The 25,569-nt window shown below is 41.9% G+C and overlaps 1 long non-coding RNA gene across 1 annotated transcript in view; it reads right to left on the bottom strand.

Moving 5' to 3' along the window:
* Positions 1–9,872: 9,872 nt before the first annotated feature.
* Positions 9,873–25,569, bottom strand: part of LOC147013119 (uncharacterized) — a 67,679-nt gene continuing 51,982 nt past the window's right edge. Inside the window, exon 4 of the long non-coding RNA XR_015051205.1 lies at positions 9,873–10,092. This is a non-coding gene — a long non-coding RNA (uncharacterized LOC147013119). The remainder of the gene's footprint in view (positions 10,093–25,569) is intronic.

The following is a 25,569-nucleotide window of genomic DNA, read 5'->3' as shown; positions in this document are numbered from 1 at the left end:
TTGAGCATTTTTGTAGAAATCCATTAATATGCAAATTAGTGGTGACCATTGTCGAAATTACTATTTTTCTTAATATCTCCAAAATTAAGCATCCAAATAGCCTGGTTGAGGTGTCTACACCCATGTTTTTAGGGTCACTGGTCATGACAAACCCACTTAAAATTTAATAACATTTAAATTTAGCTCATTAATATGCAAATTAGCCATCGCCATTATCAAAATACCAATTTTTCTTAATATCTCCAGAAGTAATCATCAAAACAGCCTGGTTGAGGTGTCCAAACCCATGTTTTTAGGGTCACTGGTCATGATAAACCCACTTACAATTTGAGAACATTGAAATTTAGCTCATTAATATGCAAATTTGCATAAACCTACCCCCTGAATTTGCCCGCGCCGATCGGCATTTTTGCATTGCAGTTATACAACAAAAACAAAACTGTTTGAAAATAACTTGCGCAGAGCCGTTTATCCCCAGTGGAGTTATGAAGAAATGGCTGACCTCAGAAAATCAACAGCATGAACTGTTTCTGATCAAGTAAGTTGAGGCTTGTAATGTAATGAAAGAAACACAGAGAACTGAGTTTTACTTAAGAGTAATGTCTTCTAATACAGGAGAATGATCAATATTATTTGCAAGCAAGATTTTTTATTTATTATTTAACATGATCTGTCTGAAAGCAATTGTGTATTTTATTGATTTTTTAAAGTACACAGGGTGGAACATGTTTCCTGAGAATTTTTAAAAATACGAACAAAGAAATTCAATGTTTACTGATGTTTATAATTACCTCTATTGTTACAGGTTGAGGCTCCATCACCATGGGAGACTGTTTCTTCAGTCCCTGCGATGCAACTAAAGCTGGAAAACCTCTAGTAACAGTTGGTCCAGACAGAGTGCGAAGTATCATCCGATCAAGCAAAGCAAGACAAGATGGTATACATGAAGAGCTTGAACAGAGATTACAGGCAGACGAATCTATCGAGTTCAAACGCCATAGAGACTGTATGTCAACGTACACATCACGCTCACACATAGAAAGACACTTGAAACGAATGAGTAATGTCTGTTTGGAAGATGCTTCAACAAGCAAAAGAAGCCGCCGTTCAAAGACGACAGTATTTGACTTTAAAGAACATTGCATTTTTTGCGGAGAAAAGTGCATCATGGACTTTGATAAGAAGAATCCTAATCGTTGGCGGCGAGTTCTCCTTTGTAGGACTGCAGATCGTGTTGATCGGACAACTTTCAAACAAACTATTCTCGATGTTATCGAATCCCGCCAAGATGAAGAAGGACGCCAGGTCAAGATACGATTAATGTGCGCAATCGGCGATCTTCATGCTGCTGATGCGAGATATCACGATGACTGCAGAAAGTCCTTCATGGCACCCCGTTCTGTTGTAGCAGCAGCACACAGTGGCAGAGAAACTCAGGACATTGAGCCAGCTGTCAGTTCTACCATCCTATCGATGAAAAACGACATGTTGCGCATCTGGAATTCAGTAGAAGTCTACAATATGTACAAGGATCATGGAGGAAAGCTGTACTCTCGACGAACCCTGTTATCCAAATTGTTGGATATACTTGGCTCTGAGCTTCTGGTTCTGTCTGGTAAAGGTGTCGCTGGTTTAATCTTGTTTCGCAGCAGAGCGTCAACTGCGATCAACTTAGTAGCATCAGATGAAGATGACGCCATTGATGTTTCCGTAGAATGAATTGCCAAGAAGGTTGCACAGGAATTTAAGCAGTTGTCGTCCGACCCCAGTTCCTATCAGACTAGAATTAATATAGATATTGCTAATGAAGCAGTGAGTTCAACCCTTCAATTGCTACTCTCCAAAATATCAGTGAAACTGGACTGTACACTTCCAGGAGCTCTGATAGGAAACATCATAACGAATATGAACACCAATCGACCAACTACACTCCAAAAATCACTGGGAGTTCTAGTCAGTCGTAAAAGCCTCATCGAGCAGTTGTACAACTATCGTGTGACCTGTTCCTATGATGAGTTTCAGCGTTTCAAGGGATCAGCAGCAAAGGCTGCAACTGTTCACTCCGGGATTAGGGGAACCGCCAATGCTGAATGTGGCCTCGTTCAGGTTGTTGTTGACAACTTCAACACAAATATCTCATCCCAGAATGGACTCGTTTCAACACATTCTCTTGCAGTACTACTTACCTTAAAAGATCAGGAGATATCTTCCACATCTGAAGATGAAGCCATCATCAGACGATTGACCCGTGATGAAATGAAGACACCTGTGACAGAAGACATTTCGGTTCAAAGGTACAAGGAACCTGAGAAACCAGCGATGCCAGTTGAAGAAGCCACACGTGTGGTGTTACCTCTCCGTGTATTGGCTCATCAAGCGATACAACTTAGGAGAGTTCAAGATATGGATTTCTCTTTCCTGAAGCAAATCACTTCTGATCAGAACACACCAGAGATTGGTGGCATTAATACGAAGCTCTGCAGAGAGCAAGGATAATCCATTCAACCTGCAATGGGGGCCATTTATACACGACTCATAGATATGGATCCAGCTGATCTAAACACAATGTTTACAGCAATGGAGGAGGGAAAACGCTTGACCGCAGAGTGTGGACAAACCGTAACCATCTTCACAAATGACCAACAGCTGTATCGAGTGGCCGTTAATGTTAAATGGGTTTATCCTGAGTGATTTACCCAGTTCATACCAAGGCTGGGTGGCATGCACACCCTTATGAGTTTCATCGGTTGTGTGGGGAACTTGATGGCTGAAAGTGGGCTGGAAGACATGATGAAATCTGCCTTTGGAGGTGTTGCTCATATGCTTGGTGGAAAAAAGTTTCCCCAAAACTTCAGGACCCTGCGATTGGTGACTGAGGAGGTCCTTCGTTCCAGCGTGGCTCAGGCAGAAAGTCATGAAGACTTAATGGACACTCTTGAAACCAAAGAAACAAAGAGCATGACCACACAACTATGTGTACAGAACCTTGTGAAACCTGAATTCATCATGATGGCGTTTGTTCGTGCTGAGCATGAAGGAGACTGGCCATTGCATCTTTGGGCTATGAAGGAGATGCTCCCCTACTTCTTCGTGGCTGGACATCACAACTATGCTAGATATGGGCTCTACTACCTTCGATCGATGGAAAGGCTTCATGGAGACATTCTGGAAATGTTCTTAAAACGAGATCACATGATGCGGCACAAGAACGGCCTATGGTCGGATATGTACATCGAGTCCACGTTCATGCGCTACGGTCATGGCATACATGGAATCGTTGGCATTACACTGAAGCCTTCTTCACTGAAGAAGTGGGCCTATAGTATGCAGACATTTACTCAGATAGTCCACGATCTCAAATATATGTCTGAGGGGCACATAGTCACGGAGGTGACCATTCACAAGGGAGAGAAGCCATCACGCATTCGATCTGATTCAGAGGACCGAGATAAGATAAGGAGAAAACTCCAGTCCTGTGTCGACCCACTTGACCCAAACTAACATGCAGATAGAGTTGTCAACATTGTAACTGGCAGAATTGGACCGGAGAAGGTGAACGCGCCAAGGGCAGTTGACGTTGGCTGAGCACAGATGCATTCATATGAAGAAAGCTGGCCAGCAGGATTCAACACTCCCTTATCTAAACAAGTCATAACTATGGCAGTGACATGGAAAGTCAAGCGTGTGGGATCTACTGAGGTTTGTGATCTAAATCTCATCTACTCCAGGGTCATGGGACTCCAACAAAGTCGAAACATCAAACTATGTGACGTCTTAGAGTACGAGCTTGTACCTGTGCCAACATCAATGTTCGATGGAAAGGGGGAGATGAGAATAGCAAAGACCAAGTCGACATTGAAGAAGAATCTCCAAGTGGAAATCTCAACAAGACTGGGTCCACAACCTGAAGTCACCATCTTAGATGGTTGTGCAATCCTCTGGGTTATTCATTGGCCTAACAGGGGAATTGTGCAAGACTTTGTTGACAACTTCACGAGCTACATCATGGCAAAGGTGGACAAATCAGATGTATATCTGGTATTGACAGATATCATGATTTCAGCATCAAGAGTGGAACAAGATTAGCAAGAACTGGGCAGCAAGCTCGCAGGTGCCACAGGTTGAACCGCCAGACTCCACTGCCTCCACAGCTGGTGGTTATGTCAGTAACTGAGAACAAAGTTCAGCTGATAGAACTGATTTGCCAGAATTTGATTGACGTTAGTCAACAGAGAAAGCAGAGCCAACACAGGCTCGTCATTACGGGACAGGAGTCTACCCCAGTGGAAATACATCACGGAGCCCAAAGGTGTCGCACTGATTTGAAGACGACGCATGAGGAGGCAGATGTCATCATGATTCAGCAAGTCGCTAAAGTTGCTGAAGATGGCGCAAAATGCATCACAGTCATCTGTGATGATACTGATGTGTTCATCTTGCTTGTGTATCACTTCGCAGAACTTCATCTGCAATGCTGCGTAACAATGAAAGCAACATGTCCTGGCCGATCGTTAATCAACATTTGGGCTACTGTCAGAAAGCATGCCGGGATGGTGCAAGACCTACTAGCTTTACACGCACTGACAGGTTGCGACGCCGTTGCCCAGATGTATGGTAGAGGTAAACTGACTAGCAAGAAGACACTCACAGCAGGCCATTCACTTCAAAAACTTGGGAATGTGGATGCATCTATTGACAATGTCATCGCCGAAGCCACTGTGTTCATGGCTGTTTGCTATGGTTGCAAGGAGTGAAGCAACATGTCTGATGTTCGCAAAGAGGTGTGGGTCTATGAAGATGGCGAAACCAAATGCCATCAAAGCACCAGACCTAAATGCTCTGCCACCAACTACAGAGTCCTTTGAACAAAACGTGCGATGTGCTCACATCTACACAGCAATATGGAAGTCAGCTGCTGAGCTGCAGCCACCACCTCTGGATCCCACTCAGTACGGATGGAAACGTAATGAGGCATCAAGATCATTACTTCCAATTATGCTGCTGCCCAATGTCGCTCTTGCACCACCAGAGATCTTGGAGCTAATACGATGTGGATGTTCCTCCGACAAGCAATGCTACACAGCTCAATGCCGCTGCACAGCAGCCAAGTTACCATGCACAGTTTTCTGTACGAGCCATGGAGATACTGGCTGCAGGAATGAGCGCACCAAGACAGCTGCTGCATTTGCCCTTGATGACTCTGACACTGAATGAGACACCAAGCACTGAAGTAGCCTTCATAAGGTTTACAAGCCTGTTATATATATATATATATATATATATATATATATATATATATATATATATATATATATATATATATATATATATATATATATATATATATGAACATTTGATTTACACAGGAATGTCTTCTTTTGTTCATGTTGTTCGCTGCTATCATTGCATACTGTCGAGTTGTTGAATCTGTATGAATAATAAAGTGATCTATATTAACAAAGACTGAAGTGGTTTTTTTTTCTGTCTATATGTCTATTTATTTACATTTTCAATAATGGCGACTGCTAATTTGCATATTAATGAGCTAAATTTCAATGTTATCAAATTGTAGGTGGGTTTATCATGACCAGTGATCCTAAAAACATGGGTTTGGACACCTCAACCAGGCTATTTGGATGCTTACTTCTGCAGATATTAATAAAAATTGTTATTTTGATAATGGCGACTGCTAATTTGCATATTAATGAGCTAAATTTAAATGTTATCAAATTGTAAGTGGGTTTATCATGACCAGTGATCCTAAAAACATGGGTTTGGACACCTCAACCAGGCTATTTGGATGCTTATTTTGGAGATATTAATAAAAATTGTTATTTTGATAATGGCGACTGCTAATTTGCATATAAATGAGCTAAATTTAAATGCTATTAAATGGGTTTATCATGACCAATGACCCTAAAAACATGGGTGTAGACACCTCAACCAGGCTATTTGGATGCTTATTTTGGAGATACAGTCAAAGCTCGTTACTATGCCACCCGTCGGGACCGAGCAAAAGTGGCATAGTAACGAGATTTTGTAAAAATGGCCTTATTTTCTCAAGTTACCCATCTGTAGTTAATCTTTAGACAAAATTTATTCCAGCAAGTAAAAGGCACGACTGTTGTATAGGCTAAGCGAACGGAGAACATACACACACTAACAGAGTTCACACACTAACATATGGCATGGCGAGAAATTCACGACACACAAAGCTTTCAAGAATCGTCGGCTGGCGCATCTTCTTTTTGGCGGATCTCGTGCATCTCGTTGTTTAGCCGATCGCACGCTTGCATCACACCGGGCTTCCCGCTTCTCTGCTGCATGAACTTCCAGACGGTGCTGCAAGCGCGCTGGGCTTCCTCGAACGGAACGATTTCCTCCTCGACAGTTACCTCGTCATCTTCGCTTTCCACCGGCTCCTCACTGCACAGAATCTCCTCCGCAATCTCCTCCAGCGTGAAATACCCGCCAGTCGCGAGGCGCTCGTCGGCTTCGAGAAAGTCAGACAGCTCGATCTCCTCGTTCTCGTGCATCTTTTCCTCGGCAGGCAGAGCTTCCCAGATGTCGGGCAGTTCCGCATCCTGTGGCTCAGTTTGGATCTCCTCTTCGCTGAACTTGGCCTTCGCGAAACAGTTCCTGATCGTCGACTTGCCGACCTGCTCCCAAGCACGCCGGGCGACGTGTAGAGCGTCGAGCAACGTGAACTTGAACTCCTTTCCCTTGTCTATGGCCTCAAGCCGGCGGCATAGCAGGAGCTTCTTGTAGTGGCGCTTGAGGTTCTCTATGATTCCCTGATCCATTGGTTGCGAATTGGCTGTCGTGTTGGGTGTGAAGAAGACCAGTTGGATGTTGTTCAGCTCGAGCTCGGGAGGTGGCCAGAGAAGTTATCGAGACAGACCAGCACTCTGCGTCCCTGCTGGCCGAGTCGTCCGTCCCACGCACGCAACATCTCCTCGAAAAGCTCCGCCGTCATCCACGCCTTTGAGTTCGCCTTGTACTTGACCGGGATCTCTTTGTTCTTGAAGGCACGGGGTTTCTTGGAATTGCCAATCACCAGAAGAGGGAACTTCTCGCTGCCGCTCATGTTTGCCCCAACAAGAAGAGTGATCCTTTGCTTGCTTTTCTTTCCTCCAGTACACCGCTCTCCCCTGAAAGCCATGGTCTTGTTCGGAAGCAGCTGCCAGAAGAGTCCAGTCTCGTCCAGGTTGAAGACGTCATCTGCGGAGAACTGCCCGAGTAAGGGCCGGAGAACCTGTTGTTGCCACTCAAGAAGGGATTGCGAATCCACCGCTCCAGCTTCGCCCTGCACTGTCTTGAACGTGATGCCGTGGCACTTCTTGAAATTGCCCAACCAACCGTCGCTCGCCATGAAGTCTGGGATGTGCATCAGCTCGGCCAGTTTCATCGCCTTCTCCTTGATCAGATCGCCACTGACAGGCACATTCTGTCCTCTTGATTGCTTCAGCCACATGAGCACTCCCTCATCAAGCTTCGGGTCGTGAGCCTGCGTCAACTTCATGCGCTTCGATGGAAATCCAGCTTTGATTGCAGCCTCGATTGCATCCTTCTTGCTGAGAATGCCCTTCACGGTGGTTCTCTTCACTTCGACGCCCCATTTCTTGCTAATCTCCCTGGCCAACTTGGACTGATTCGGCTCCTTCTTCGCGGCATCGATGATCTCCTTCTTCTCCTTCAGCGTAAAGTCGGTTCGCTTGCGTTTCTGAGCTGACATTATGGGCTGAATTTGAAAAAAAATGATGTCACTGTTGTACGTGTGCCTGCATGTCTGTGTGTGTGCTCGCGCTTTTTTGTGTCTCGTTGTGCGTGTTGTGATTGGCTTGTTGTGGCTGGCATCGGGGAGAAGAATCGCGTGTTTTGACACAGTCTGACTATGCGCGTACGTATTGAGTTATGTTGTGCGCAGCTGGACTGTAGTTCGTCGCTTCGCCTTTGGACGTGAGTGTGATAATCGAGCACTGCGCAATACAGACTTTTTCACGACTCGTGCCTTATAACAGTCACACAGTAGTGGCATGGTAGCGAGAGTAGGGGGTGGCATAGTAAATTTATTTTGTATTGAATTTTGTCGGGACCGAGCAAAAGTGGTATAATAGCGAGAGTGGCATAGAAGCGAGGTGGCATAGTAACGAGCTTTGACTGTATTAAGAAAAATAGTAATTTCGACAATGGCCACCACTAATTTGCATATTAATGGATTTCTACAAAAATGCTCAAGGGTGCCAGAGTGGCATCAATCGGAATATTCATTCAGATGGTCTGGTGAACACAAAAATGCAGAAAAAACATTGTGCGGACCCAAATGAAAGGTCATCTTGAAAAATTGTGTTTGACATCCGGACTATACCTAATTAACACGGCACCAACCCCCGTGTGGTGACAAGTAACACTTAAGCTCACAGTCTCCCTACTTAATTTACATTGAGATGCCTCCTACACGTCCACGGACAAGGAACTCTATACAATCATAACTTTGATATGAAATTCCTCCATCTACTCCCCGCAACAATATAATGCAGCAGTGTTCAAATAAGCACATAATAACTGTACAATTTCTTATGCAGATGAGAAACCAGTTTCCAAACAATACTTATCATGTTGCAAGGATTTAGGCAAGCAAGTTGATTAAACTTAACCACTGGAGTTGTTTGTGTAATATTTCAAGCAACCAATCATAAGTGACGAGTTACATGTGTAGCAGGTATAATTTTCAACTCACAGTTTGATGCAGCGACCATTGGATAAAGTGAAAACAATAATATTTATATGGTATGCCAATGTAATAATGCCAAGAAAATGTAACTTGCAGCTGTTACACTGATTAATCCAATATCTGTTTTATTTAGCAAACTATACATCATAATACAAAATTATATATGCTTGTGAAAACTTTAAAATGTTGTAGGTGAGTGTAAATATGTTTGCAATTTAGTTTTAAGGAAAATGAATGTAATCTGTCATAATATGATCAGTAATAACTCAGTTTCACCCAAAACGAACAGTTTTTAAATTTCCGCGAAACATGCTCCACACATGATAACTCATGTAAAATCACGAAGCTACTCTCGAGAAAATTCCACCATGCTGCTTCAAGTTCTAAGTTCCTATCACAGTCCACATACCGACCAATCTCCCCCCCCCCCACCCCCAGAGTGACACACACACACACACACACACGACGAAGGTCAGTTTTGCATTCTTTGGTTTGAACCTCTGTTTAAAATTAATGAAATAAAACATTTTGAAAATTTCGAATTGTTCTCACTCAGATTTCAACATCACAGTAAAATTGTTTCAAGTTTCTTTAGATAGGAAGATGATGATTTGTTTTACCGGCTAACACCGAGGGTGCTATACAATACACATTTAGGAAGAGAGAATTGGTGTCTTCCCCAACCTTGAACCCCCTCCCCCAGATATGCCACTCTCACAAAAAGAAAACACACAGGAATGGGAAGAGAAGGCAAAGGACAGGCATGCTTGGTGTGTATCAGTGAAGTGTAGATCCTCTGCGGCAGAAGCGACCAAAGCAGCGGAGGCAGACGCCAACAGAAACCGTCACCTTGACCGTGCTAGAGGAGAACCACCAGTAGATCACTCACCACCAGTATTTGTGTGCCACCATCAGGGTGGAAGAGGTGTGGCCTCATACATTGGGTTAAGTTGCCACGAGTGAGCTTGTGCTCAATGCTCCCACTTTCCTTGTGATAAGTCATTCTTGAAAGTGACCTGATTGCTGATGCTGCTATGTGTGTGTGTGTGTGTGTGTGTGTGTGTGTGTGTGTGTGTGTGTGTGTGTGTGTGTGTGTGTGTGTGCGTGTGCGTGTGCGTGTGTGTGTGCGTGTGTGTGTGCGTGTGCGCGCGCATTTTGTTTTTTTAAAGGACCCAACTATTCCTACCTTGTCATGGGATAGGCCGGGGAACGTTTTTGGCCTATGTCTCGCAGGAACAAACTCGCCAGGCCTGATGTTCGACTGAGGGTGACAGAAATTTGTAATTGCACAATGCTCGCAGATAAGACACCCAGCTTGACGTCCATCCAGTGGATGGTGCACGCATTGATGAATCGCCCTGCACGCAAACACCAGGGTGAGAGTTTGTAGTTGTGCCGATATATTCAAACCCAGACGAAACAACAGCTTCAATTAAAGTGTGCATACCTCTCAGCTATCGGCTATCCTGCCAAGGATATATATGTATATTTAAATATACATATACATATATATGCATATGTACATGCATATACTGTGTATATCATTTTCACAATTCCACTAAAAAGTTTGCTCATCTTCAGAAAGACATGCACGGATTCAGGTGGGCCGTAGCTGTTTTCCAGGCGGGGTGTCATCCCTGCAGATCTTTGTGTCGATTTAATTCCCACCGATAATTTTCTCCCTCTGCCTGTGCCGCTGCTAATTGCCAGAGCAATCACTCGTTCTTTCTCTGAGGAATGGAGCAAGCGAGGCGCATCAATGGCCGAACCGGACTGGTCTTCTTCTCGAGGGCTCTCGATCACGGCTTCTCACCTGTACATTGGCTTTGGGTACCAGCCTCAAATGAAAAATGATGAGATTTTTAATTACTGTTATTACGAAATCATTCCCCTTTCGGTGAGGTGTCACTCCCTGACTGATTGACGTCCCAAATTGAGACTTTTGACTCCGAGAGCGCTGCCTCTAGCTGCGGTGCACAATGACAATGTAATTGAAGATATTCACAAAGCTCCGTCCAAGATGGCTGCACAAACGGCAGCAATTACTTGAAGGACCTTCCGGTAAGCGGAGGGAAACAAAATGACTGACAAATTGGGCACCATTTTCGCTCAAGAGCCCGGTGCACAGCGCTTTGGCTCTTTCATTCTCGCACTTTCCCTCTCTGGTGCCTAGCCCACTCTTCCTCTTCCTCTCCCAATCCGTATTCTTGATATATATATATATATAATAATAATATATAACTTAGCTCTGTGAACTCGGATTGTGTCATTCCATTCATGTCCGAGACCCGACCGTGAAACCCAACCTCGTGTCTTATTCTGAGTGAGTGCACAAACCACAAACACACTCGCTTTTGACCCTGCGTTAGGTCTTCTCGGTTGCACGTACATAGCCGTTTTTGCAAGAGCGAGAGTGAGGTTACCATGGATGAACCCAGACCACTCCGCAAAGCTCGAGTGAGGACAAGTCGTGTGCACAGACCCGGGGCACAGGTACGTGTGCAGCATGTGCGTTTCATAAAAAATCCTCATATTCTGTTCTCATATTTTCAAGCTTCTTAGACAAAGCACCTGTATTTTCTGTTTCAGGCAAAGCTCTGTGTACATGTCAAGTCTTTAAAATATATGTATATATATATATATATATATATATATATATATATATATATATATATATATATATATATATATATATATATATATATTGCGTTCAAAGAAAAAAGTTCTTCAAACAAAATATGATAGCTAAAGAAAAGTCAACTTTTATTTATTCTTTTTCGATACATAGCGAGTTAGAAAATATACAAAAGTATTTCATATATTTATATATATACACAAATCATAGGAATGTACCTATTCATATCTTTTTATTTTTAACAAAAATACATATGTACATGCATCAGCAAGTTATTATTTTGACATTAAAGCCAATCGCATGTTTTACCTTCGTTATGTCATTGGAGTGATCACTATAATCGAACCTCCTGTGATTTTTTTTAATAAGTTATTTTGCTTAAATTTGCCCAAACATTGTAACTTGGCAGCAAATAATATATCGATTAATATTTTTCCGTTAAAAATGGATCATTTATATGTGTATATGCAAAATAAGTATTTTCTTTAACAACACAGGCTCCATTTCCACACCGAGTCATTGCTTTGCACTCACTCCGTGTTCAATTCTGCTACCGCTATCTTGTCCCGAACTCCAAATTCATGCCCCACCACTATGATAGTTATTTTCTCGATAAAAAATAATACGTTACATATATATATATATATATATATATATATATATATATATATATATATATATATATATATATATATATATATATATATCGAGATATATATGGTTTTTTTGTATTTTTGGAAAAGTTTTCCAAAATAAATCGCTGACTTTTTCTGTCTCCATACAGAGTAAATTTATAAATCGATTATAAAGCATAATGATCAACAGCTCAACAGTTCAACGAATTATATTTTCTCATATTCGATTCCATAAATATAAGGACATGAATTAATTCGTATTTCAGGAAGCAATTATTATTGCAAAGAATCAACAAATTAGCGTACAATGTACGAAGTTTCGTTTGAAAAATTAGATTGAAACTTGCAATGGTTTTGCTTCTCACTGAGTGGTAATTAAGTAAATGAAAATAATAATACTAATAATAATAATAATCACCATTATTATTATTATTATTATGAGCAGAAAGGTTCGTAAAAATGATGGGCGATGCTACTGTATTTTCACACTATTCAGCTTTGAAAACTTGGGCTAAAACTGAAAGTATGTACAAAAACCTTAATTTATTTGGCTGGTGTAAAGTATAAAAGATCATCAAAATGACAATTGAATTATTGCTTAATTTTACCTTTAAAAAGTTATGTACTCATCTTAGTTTATGAAAAATGCAATCCCTGGAGTTTCAGCTACATCCATACATACACATATACGCCATAGCTTCATTATCGTATGATTATATTTAATCTTTAAAACATGTCTGTTAAATTCTGCATTGTCTTGATTATCATAAATACCATCCTCATAGATCCAAGAACCCCATTTTACACAAAAGTAAATAAATGTTTTTATTCATAACTTTATTTCCTCCGCCACCAAAGGTGGACGTACGTGATATTTTGAGCCCTGTCTGTTTGTTTGTCTATCTATCTGTCTGTTTGCAGGATATCTCAAATGGTTATGGACAGATTCGGATGAAATTTTGTCAACAGCTTAGGCGTGTGACAAAGACAAATTGATTAGATTTTGATGAAGAACCAGATATTCGAATTATTTAAGTGATGCTTTACCATTTAGAGATATGGCCAAAAACTATAGATAGCATGATATCTCAAAAAGTTATTGACGGATTTAGACTCAACTTAGTAGACTGGTTGGGTGTGTGAAATGGAAGAATTGATTCAATTTTGGTGAAGATTCGGATCCAGATCCAGATACAAGGATTTACATTTTTTTCAAGTGATTCTTCACGAATGAGAAGTGCGGCCAAGACGATATGAAGCACGATATTTCAAAATGTTGGACAAAATTATGCTGGATTATGACAAAAATTATAGACAGATTATGACAATAGTTGTTGGAGGACATGGGGAGGTGACGAAAACAAGCTTATTAGATCTCGGTGAGTGGAAAGGATAAATGGTCTGGATACAGATCGGGCATATGAGCGGGATACAAAATGTAAACTGTTCAGCCTGGCGGAGGTATGCACTCCACCAAGTGTCATTCTAGTTTATTTACTTGCAATTCTCTTTGCAATTCTAAGGTCTTGCTGATACCTCCTTTTTTTTTTACCCCTTTCCTCTCTGCCACTCTTTCTCACACTGCAGTGTATTTTTGTCCATCTGTTCATCTTTGACCCCCTGCCAGTTTTTCAATCTCTGTCGATTGAGCCATGAGCCTCAATTTCTTCCAGAGAAACAAAGATCCAATGAAAGGAATAAAAGTTTTTTTTATCACTTCTTTTCGTTAAAGCAGGATCGAGCACCAACAGAAAGATCAAAATGTCCGTCAGTGGAGCATCCGCTTCCTTCATCCCCCAATGGTGTGTCCACCAGGACTGGACCAGCCAAGCACGTGTGCGTGAGCTGTGGAGCCTCGATTCGGGACAGATTTGTCCTCAAGGTTCTGCCAGTCCTAAAGCCTTTCACATACTCACATTAGAAAACTTCCCATATATATATATATATATATATATATATATATATATATATATATATATATATATATATATATATATATATATATATATATACAGATTAATAGTTAAAATAGTGATATATACAGTATATATACATATATTTACACACATGTGTATATACATATATATATATATATATATATATATATATATATATATATATATATATATATATATACAGATTATATATATACAGATTAATAGTTAAAATAGTGATATATACAGTATATATACATATATTTACACACATGTGTATATACATATATATATATATATATATATATATATATATATATATATATATATATATATATATACACAGATTATATATATACAGATTAATAGTTAAAATAGTGATATATACAGTATATATACATATATTTACACACATGTGTATATACATATATATATATATATATATATATATATATATATATATATATATATATATATACAGATTATATATATATATATACAGATTAATAGTTAAAATAGTGATATATACAGTATATATACATATATGTACACACATGTGTATATACATATATATATATATATATATATATATATGTATATACATATATATATATATATATATATATATATATATATATATATATATATATATATATATATATATATATACAGATTATATATATACAGATTAATAGTTAAAATAGTGATATATACAGTATATATACATATATTTACACACATGTGTATATACATATATTTACACACATGTGTATATACATATATATATATATATATATATATATATATATATATATATATATATATATATATATATACATATATATATATATACAGATTATATATATACAGATTAATAGTTAAAATAGTGATATATACAGTATATATACATATATTTACACACATGTGTATATACATATATATATACAAATTGTTACATTTATAGAGGGGTAAATATTGCCTTAAAACAGATAGAAATGTAGAGAGTAGTGTGGTTTGTATATGATGACTTAACTCATGTCAATGTGATTAAGTTGGGAAACAGAGCTTCAGAATTCTCTGTTGAAATGTGCACCATATGGAGTGTCATGCATTGTGATAAATAGTTAAATTGTTAGTGATTAAGGTGAAGAATGTTGTGCTTATAATCTCTTGTATGTCCCACTGGGTGAGGGACCTGGTGAGGTGGAGAAGAATGACAGCTCTGTTGAGAGGGGCTCCGCAGTCCAGAGAGCGAGGGGAAGAGCTTTTTGTTGCCTCCCGAGGGGTGGAGTTACGGGCGTCTCCGGAGGAGTGGAGTTTCGATGCCCCAGGAGAGTGGAGTTTGACTGAAGGTTTGGCTGTGCCGCTGATGCATTGCCCTTTCTACGTTAGGGCAGGAATTTGGAATTTGTTCAGAGTGGCGTCGATATCTCGCTAGCGATTTTCTCCTCTTCATGAAGGACGCGGTGGGAACTTTAATGTCTACCAACTAATGCCGGTAGACAGGACAACCAGTTTAACATTCATCCAAGGGATGCCACACACATTGATGAATCATCCTGCCTGTGAAACACCAGGTTGGCAGTTTATAGCTGGATCAGTATTTGAACACAGGCAAGACAGCATAGAGGGGAGTGTGCATACTTCAAGGACCTTGGCCATCCTGCTGCCCATGACCATACTAAAATAAAGCAATTCTCTGTATGTATGTTTGTATGTGTGCATGTACATCTCCACCAATTTTTTTTAAATGTACTTGCAGTACGTATGGTCAGGTCATGGGCACAATATAATTCCCTCCTCCCCACCCCTGGTAACAATGGGGAGATAACATCTGTTATGTTATGAATGGGGACGTAACATAACATATATGGTGTGTTGTGTCATCCACCAAACAGTGATGACTCCATTTACATCTCGCTCGCCGAAAACTTGGACCAACTTCGATCCCCTCATCCAAACTCTCTCTTCCTCATATGTGGTGACTTCAATTTTCATCATGCCAGTTGGCTGGGTGTGGGTACCTCTCTCAGCTGCCATGGCACTTCAGCAAAAGACTTCTGCGACTCATTGGGACTGACACAATGTGTCAACTTCCCGACCAGGATCTCAACCAATGGTACTCCATCTCTTCTGGATGCGATTTTGACCAATTTCCCCGAAAATATCTGCTGTTCTTCCTCTGCTCGAATCAGTTCATGCTTGTCAAAGTAGACAGCTCCTTGGTTGTTCTTAGAGAACCACCTCAGTGCCGTCGAGTCTGGCATTTCTCTGAGGCTGATTGGCAGGAACTTCAAGCAGCCATCAAACTTCTAGACTGGTCGACCATCTCCACTTCCTCCGACATCAACTCGTCCTGGGAATTCTTTCAAAGAAACTTGCTCTCCCTCATTCACAGATTTATCCCATCTCGTCTTCGGTTGTCCTACCCTTCCTCCTGCCAATGATACACTGAAACTTATGGTGAGGCAGTTGTCCTGAAACGACTTGCCTTCACGTCATGGAAGGCAAGTCCAACTGTAGACAATCTCAGTTCCTTCCACAAAGCTCGTAACAAGTGTGTGTCTACCCTCAAGAGAGCCAGAAAACAAAATCGTTCTAATCTCAAGTCTGATCTCTGAAACCTGTTTCCCTCCTCCAAATCTTGGTGGCATCTAGTTAAGTCTGTTTCTGGTGTTTGTTCCCCAACATCCCCTCCCTTACCTCAAATGGCCACACAGCTGACACTGCACGTGAAAAGGCCCAATGCCTAAATCCGTGTTTGCTTCAAAATCTTGTTTCCCAAACTCATTGCTTTCTGGACTCACCTTACTCAGTTGCACCCAGCTGTTTCTGGACTCTGTGTCCTTTTCTCCTGACAAAGTGGAGAGCTTGCTATCAAACCTCCACTCACATTCTGCAACCAGTCCAGACAGCATCAGCCCACGTGTCCTAAAAACTGCTCTGCTGCTCCAACTTACCTTCTGTTCTATTCACCTTTTCATTTGCTCAAGCTCATCTGCCATCTGCTTGGAAATCAGCAAACATTACCGCTCCGCATAAAAAAATGTGCAAAAACAGATCCCAGCAACTACAGACCAATCAGCCTTCTCCCAATCATCAGCAAGGTTATGGAATCCATCATCACTTCAGATATTAAATCCTTCCTCTTCTCCAATGGTTTGATTTCCAATCATCAATTTGGATTCAGACCAGGTCACTCCACCATGGAAATGCTGCTTCTGCTCTCACAACAATGGATGGAGGTCCTCAATGCCAGAGATGAAATCAGAGCCATCTCCCTAGACATGTCATGTGCTTTCAATACGTTCTGGCACCCTGGCCTGCTCACCAAACTCTCTTCCTATGGTATCCAAGGACATCTACACTCATGACTCGCAGACTTCCTCTCCTATTGCAGCCAATGTGTGGTCCTTAATGGAGGTCTCTCAACCCCTTTTCCTGTCCAGGCTGGAGTTCCTCAAGGTAGCGTTCTGGGCCCTATTTTCTTTTCTGGTTTTCATGAATGATCTTTCTGTTTCTCTAGAAAATCCTCTTTATCTCTTTGCTGATGACTCCACCATCTGCAATACCATCTGTCATCCATCAGATTGCCAAGCAGCAGCCTCTTCACTCTCTGCAGATCTGGATAATATCAAAAACTGGTCCAGCACGTGGAACATGTCTTTCAATTCTGACAAATCTCACCCTCTCACTATGTCGCTCCGAAAGGACCATCTGGAACAACCACGCCCCCCCCCCATCTACTTTCTCAACAATCCTCTTGAAGAAGTCCTTTTCGTCAAATTTCTAGGTCTCAATATCTGCCATGATCTTTTCTGGGAAAGCCACATTTCTAAGCTGGCCTCCAAAGCCAGTCGCCGACTGGGCATCATCCGTCATGCAGAGTCCTTCATTGGCACACCTGAGCTGCTGACCACATACAAAGTTTTCATTAACAGCCTGATGGAGTACTGTTCTCCCCTCTGGCTGGTGCTCCCACCTCTACCTCTCTCAGCTTCAATTAGTGAAAACCAAGGTATTTAGGATCATTGGTATCTCCCGCGATGAGGCTGTCTTTGGGTCTCTCACTCTCTCACCGTAGGCAGCTCGGTGCTCTTTCTGTCTTCTACTGTCTCCTCTGTTAGGAGAAGACACCCCCCCCTGCTCTGTCTGAGATATGTCCCCCCCCTCCACCCCATATTTCAGCAGGGCACTCAAAGTCCGCCATCATTCCCCTTCTGGTAAAACTACCAAAATCAAGAATCATTGCTCACCTAAACTCTTTCATTCCTCTTTTTTTTCCTGCATTTGGAACAATCTCCAACACTCTCTTCAATCCCACTCTTTCTTCCAGGTCTTCAAAACAGCTGTTCACCACCATCTCTTATGTTCCCCCATCTAAAACCACAATCTTTTCTACCCCCGTTAATCCACCCCAAGCCCACCTCCTTCAAATTCCCTGCTTTCCTTCCTGAAAGTCCCTGTAGTTTAAGGACCTGAAAGTCCCTGTAGTGTTCATCTTGTTTACCCTGTGTATTCCGCCCCTTCCTCCCTTCCACAGATCTCCTCATGTCTCTGTTCCCCACTGTTTTTATCCTTCCCTCTCCCGCCCCTCTTGTTGTACGTTCTGTGTGTTAGCTCTTATACGAGCCTCGACTGTGGAAACCAAAACTAACATTGCGATTTTCGCCTGTACACGGAGTGTGGTGCAGATGCTTTAATTGCTGACTCTTCCCGGAGAGAGTGGGTATTGACACAATTTTTCACTCCTGGAGGGAATGGGTGTTATTACTAAAACGAGATGTGTATCTTCGTCCATTACACGAAGAAGAAGCAGGACCTTGAGTAGGAGGGAGTTCTGACACTATATTTCATACCTGGTTGGAGTGGGTAATTACTCGTTGGTTAGAATGAAACAGAAAGTTTTTTTTTTCATGAAAGTCATTATCTTTCATCTGAGTTATGTTGTTTTTTTTCCTCCTGAAGAAAGGAGCAAAATCTTCACCCCCTGGACTTCTCAGGATCCTCCTGTCTCAAGCAATATATTTCACTTAGTAGGCCCTTGTGCCCCTGTTATAAATCATTGCCATTACCTCAAGCACCATGTGACAGGTGTCAGCCACGTGTCAGAGTACCACATGTCTATCTGGCGTCACCATCTCTAGAAGTGTTAAATCAGTGTTGGATGACAACTGGATGATGGTATTTGTTCGGCATTTCAACCTGTAAGATTTAGTGATGCATTATCTATATATTAATACTGAAGGACCAATTTTGTGCTCCTCCTAGCGGTCGCGTCACCTTTTTCTCGGTACTGTGACCTGGACTGAAAGAAACTTCGTACCTGTGAGTGCATCACACGTAGTGGCAATAGTCAACTTTCGACTCTGAAGCAGAATAAACACTTTTCGTTAAGACGGGGGGCAGAGTGAAGAGGCAGGGGGGGCAAGGTAAGCAAATTTTTGGGCGGGGGTCAGGAAATTGAAAGCGGGAGATGGGGGGGAATGGGGCGGGGGCTGGGGTGAATTAGGAAGGGTTGAGTGTGAGGGGTGGACAGGGGGCCGGGGCCTGGGGGCAAGTGGGGCAGGGAATCAAGAGACGGGGGTGGGGAGTGAAGAGGCGGGGGCGGGCCGAGGTAATTAAATTTTTGGGTGGGGGTAAGCAAATTGAAGGCGGGGGAGGGGAGGGAAATGGGGCAGGGGCGGGGGATGAGTATGCGGGGGCAAGCACGCCCTGTCCAGACCATGTTCCTCGAGTGTGGGTGAGCTGGTGAGGGTAGTTGAATGAACGGAATCCGTCTGTGACGGGGTTTCGGCTAGTTATTATTATTACTATTATTATTACTCGTGCATGCCCGTAGATGCGTGGCCGTTTGTGCAAACCCTCCCCCCCCCCCCGCCCCCCACAAAAAACTCAAACCGCGTGCCAGAAACAACAACCACACAAGCTGTTCCTTCGCTTTCACGTGCCCATACGTGCGTGGCTGTACGTGCAAAAAAAAATCAACCAATGTCACCCGCAGGGTGACCCGTATCTTGCCAAAAGGTGACCATGTGTGACTTCTTTAAGGTCACACTGAGGTGAACAGAGCTGCTATCCACCAGGAGCGACTCCTTGAGGAATATCTGCCTACGAGAGATTCCGATGAGAATCATTCTACAGAGTGACCATGAAAAATATGCGTTTGCCTCATAACGTCACCAAATGACGTCATAATATCTCAAGCTTGACATGTCTAGAAAGCACTCATCGAGGTGTTCAATTTGAGGTACTACACGATATGGTTCCTAAAACTTGAAAATTTGACCTTGGGGTCAAATATGTTTGACCTGAGGCGCTAACCATGAAGGTCAAGGCCAATCGCCACCAAAATTTAATCAGCTGAGCACCAGACCATGAACTATATTCCCATGAAGTTTGAAGACGATCCGATCAAAATTACTCAAAAAATAAGGGTTTCATCGACTCCGCTGATTTGCGACAGTGACCTTGACCTTTGACCTTGACCTTCAAAATTGTATGCGCTGAAAGGGACCTCTATAGGCCTCTGATATGCGAAGTTACAAAAATTTCCAATGATAACTGTGCTCTGCAGAGTGATTTATACGTGATTACAGACCAAAAACAAAAACAAAAAAACAACAAAAAAAACAAATGAAGGTCAAAGGCCAATCGCCACCAAAAATTAATCAGCTGAGCGCCAGACCATGAACTATATTCCCATGAAGTTTGAAGACGATCTGATCAAAATTACTCAAAAAATAAGGGTTTCGTCGACTCCCCTGATTTGCGACAAAGTGACCTTGACCTTTGACATTGACCTTCAAAATTTTGTGCACTGAAAGGGACCTCTATAGGCCTCTGATATGCGAAGTTACAAAAATTTCCAATGATAACTGTGCTCTGCAATATTTTTTATACGTGATTACAGACAAACAAAAAAAAACAAACAATAAAAAAACATACAAGCTGACTTACATATCTTGCAAAAACTTCGTTTTGGCAAGATAAAAATAAAAAATAAAAAAAATAATAATAATAATAAAAAACATACAAGCTCACATATCTTGCAAAAACTTCGTTTTGGCAAGATAATAATAAAAATCGTCTCCATGTACATTGTACAACCTTTATCTTGTGAGCACCTCTTCATAAACAACATCGCTGAGGAAACGGCGCTTCTTCTTTGTTTCCTCATCCAGGCAAGAATACGGAGGCTTTTAATGGCCAATTATTCAATTAGCGCAAACGTATTTTGCCTTTTCGCAAGGAAAAAACACGGAGAGGAGAGGAGAGGAGAGGAGAGGAGAGGAGAGGAGAGGAGAGGAGAGGAGAGGAGAGGAGAGGAGAGGGGAGGAGAGGGGAGGAGAGAAAAAACCCGTAATGGCGAACGCGGCTGAGTTTCTCTTCACCATCGACCACGGCTTCGCAGCAACGCTTCCTGTCATTGGTTGATATAAAATGGCCGCAGCAACGGTTCCTGTCATTGGTTGGTAAATAAATGGCCATAACTTGGGAAGCACTTGTCCGATTAATATCAAACCTTGAAAAGGCACATACTCAGGTCCCCAGCAATATACCTGGCAAGTTTCAATTAGATCGGACCAGTGGTTGTCGAGAAACAGCGGTCACAGACACACACACACACACACACACACACAGATTGCTGGAATTATAGATAGATTATTATACATGCTTGATGTTATTCGCTGTATTAACATCACGGACACACTATTACATCTCACTATTTATTTGTTGCCCCTCCCTCGCCATAACTATATCAGTTATTGCTTTTGATAATTATACTCACAGGTGTAGATCCAATCCCCATTGTTGCTCAAAAATCTGACCCAGAAACTGGAGTGGACAATGGGTACCACCATGTCTTGTTGCCCACAGAAACTCTTGATGAAACTCCATCGACTGTAGAGCGTGATAGCACCTCCAACACCGCCTTTCTATACTAAAGGCCACCGATTTACAATATTATTCACGACTTGTGAAAAGAGTGGGAAGTTTTTTTATATCCTCCCAACCCCCCAAACCGCCACGCCGCCCCCCCCCCCCCAACGATAGAGAATGGCGATTTTTACATGGGCTTGTTTAAAGATAACTCATTAAGAGTGGTTGTTTAATTAGATCGGTTTTAATGAGATATTTTGTTAGCACAAATGAAAGCATTTGCTCTATTTTGATACTAACAATGCTCAAACACAAAGTAAAACGATTATTTGAACTCAAAAATAAATCACTTTATAAACGGGTTGACCCATAGTGGAGATTCATTTTGAGTGTGAGAAACGCTTTTGGCCAATTACCGTTACCAAGTCATTATTATAGCTTCAGATTATTCACCATGACATGTTAGCCTGTCAATCATGAACACCTGCGAAGCATCAAGAGAAGATAACTTATTCATGAGGTCCCTCCACTGTTTGGAGACGAGTGTGCATCCCGAGAGAGCAGTGAATTTACACGATTAGTTTAGAGGGGGGGGGCACTTTTGCCGATAAGACAGTATGAGAACCAGCACACTGCAGGACTCCTTAATGGCTGCTAATTCACCGCACCTCCACATACTCTTCTTCGTTGTGGTTAACTGGGCTGCAAGTGTAATTGTTTGTACACTGCAACCATGCCCTGATGTACTTCTGTTACTTTTATGTTTCGCGTTGGAACACTCATTTGAAACCATGAGGTCAATTTGATAGCATTTTTGGCAGATTATGATGGAGCATTTTCACATTTGTGTATTATCAGCCACGCATCAGGGGCCACACTTTAGGCCACCAGGGCCCGCCAGTGGCTTGCGGGCCATGCAATGAAGAACAGGGCTCGAGAGTCTTGGGCTGTCAGTGTATAAGGTATATGCTAAGCAGTTATTCCTGTTTGACCAATTCGATATATATATATATATATATATATATATATATATATATATATATATATATATATATATATATATATATATATATATATATATATATATATATATCGAATTGGTCAAACAGGAATAACTGCTTAATAACTGCATCTTCCCTCTTCCCTCTCTCTTTCCACCCCTCTATCTCATCCACTTTGGACGCACAAAAGAGCATCCTACTGACTCGCAATCACATTTTCCTCTGGCACCGCACCTCCCACTCCCACACCTTAGACACCAGTATTTCTCCCCCTACCTCCCACTAAGCGTTCTGGGTTGCGTTGGTCGGCCGACCACACCAGGTATTGCGAGGTCGTTTATCCTCATCTGCTCTCTTTCTTTCTGGCTATCTAATCGCGTGTGTGTGTGTGTGTGTGTGTGTGTGTGTGTGTGTGTGTGTGTGTGTGTGTGTGTGTGTGTGTGTGTGTGTGTGTGTGTGTGTGTGTGTGTGTGTGAGTGAGAGAGATGGCACTTAATATTGTGGAAGTGATAACGGGATAAGTCTGCTCTGTGTCTGCTTTTGTAAATTGCTTGCCCTTTTGTCGCCTTTTGTAAAGGTGTTGGGAATTGTGCAGCATGGGAAGCATGGCTTGGGGTGGATGAAGCATGATCTATGGGGAAAGGCATGTGTGAAAGAAAGGAGGAAGATGGTGGAGAGGGAAGTGAGAAGAAAGGAGGAGGAGAGGAAGTATGTGAAGGCAGTCGGAAAGGCACAGCAAGGTGCTTGGATGCGGTTGGAGGGTGTGCAGGTGAGGACATTGAAATGGCAAAAGATTTGGAAGATGGATCCAATACTGTTGAATTTCCTGTTGTGGGCAACATATGATGTGCTTCCATCGCCAGCAAACTAGAGGCTGTGGGGGTTGTTACAGGAGGAGAGCTGCCCTTGGTGTGGAGGTCGTGGAACAATGCAGTTTGCACTGAGTGCATGTTCAGTCGCACTGGCAGCAGGAAGATATAGATGGCAGCAGGATCAAGTGCTGGCAGTAGTCGTGGATACGGTGCAACAAGAGGTGATGGGATCGAGAAAGATGGGAGTGGAGAAGGAGCAGGAGGCCCGTGGGAGAGAGTTGGTGTTTTTTTTAAAAAGGGCCAGGTGGTAAGAGGTGGAAGGAGGAGGAGATGGAAGGCAAGAAGTCTGCCAAAGGCATGTGATTGGCAGGTGGTGGCAGACCTAAATCCACAGATGGTATTCCCAGAGGAGATCGACGTGACAAGGTTGTGGCCTGAGATTGTCATCTGGTCAGGCACAACAAGGCATGTCATATTTGGGGAATTGTCAGTACCTTGACAAGATAATATAGTGGAGGTGCACAAGAGAAAGAAAGGAAAGTATGGTGAGCTGAAAGCAGTGTCGGGAGAAGGGTTTGCGAGTTGCTTGTCAGCCATTTGAGGTAGGGTGTAGAGGGAATAGTGGCAATTCCTTTGATGCATTTCTTGCTCGACTCAGAGTGTGTGGAAGGGAAAGGAGAAGGATGTGTGAGAGAGTGGCCCAGGTTGCCTTGAATGGCTCACTTTGAATTTGGAAGAAGTTTATGGAGGCAGGTTGAATGTTGTAGATTGAGATTGATTGGGTGGTGTTTCTTTCAGCCCTAAAAGGGGTCATGATTGAGTGTGGAAGAGATATGGATATGGTTGTTCGTTGTTTATTTGAGCAGTGTATGTTATGATGTCCAGTGTGTGTGTGTGTGTGTGTGTGTGTGTGTGTGTGTGTGTGTGTGTGTGTGTGTGTGTGTGTGTGTGTGTGTGTGTGTGTGTGTGTGTGTGTGTGTGTGTGTGTGTGTGTGTCCTCCATAACTCCAAAACCATGAAACCAAACGGCCTGAATCTTTGCATACTAAGGGAACTCCAAGTCAGTGGATGAATGAAAATTTGGTGTTTCGGTTAATTTAAACACCCCTTTTGAAGAAAATTAATGGCCTTATTTAATTATTCTTCATCAAGGCATCATCCTTGGTCAGCCTCTTGTCCAGCCCACTTTCCCTCGCTGGGGTCTTTTTTCGCCATTTTGTTTGGCCTGCTCAACAATGCCTTGACTTGAAACAGGCTGCAATGGTGTCTTAACGATAACGCGCTTAAATTTTTTTTGTTACTTTCCCGACTCATATCATCAAATGCCTGTTCATCATACCAACTAATCACTGTATATATACATCGCTTTTGTAAGTGCTAGTTTTCAAATTAAGAACTTGAAGTGATTTCATGCATTATATGATATGATTTTCCGTGATCTACTCTCATAGGCTAACTAAAGTATGTAATCAAAATATGGTTTCAGTTTTGAGGATCGGATTGCGTGGACTAAATAAATGTCGAATCTGAAGTGAAATTTAAAATGTTAAGAAATCGGTGATGTTTTGGGTTTTTGGAGATGTGTCCCATTACCAATCAGTTTGCTATCGCTTGCCAAGCCAAGCCATGCCTTATCAACCGTTTTGTTGGAGTGCTTGCTTGAGTGCTTAAGTCATAGTGGTGAGCGCTCTATAAGTTTGGATATTTCTCGACAGCGGTGGAATTGACATCATTTTAAAAAAAAATATTACAAATTAGTCCAGGCAGCCTGTGCTGAATCATGGGATAACGTGAAACAAATTGAAATAGTTTTCAAACCTGCTTTTTCTGATTCCTTAGGCATATGGCAACATCATTTTCCAAATCTACCAACATCTGTTTCGTGGAACATGTTTTTTTAAGGGGCGGCTTACACCTACCCCCTTAAATTTCAC

Source organism: Eptatretus burgeri, chromosome 14 (genome assembly GCF_056783735.1).
Source record: "Eptatretus burgeri isolate ZD-2024b chromosome 14, Ebu_testis_v1, whole genome shotgun sequence".
In the NCBI taxonomy this organism is placed as follows: Eukaryota; Metazoa; Chordata; class Myxini; order Myxiniformes; family Myxinidae; genus Eptatretus; species Eptatretus burgeri.
The sequence above is the reverse complement of the archived record's forward strand: the minus strand, read 5'-3'. Positions and strand labels throughout refer to the sequence as shown.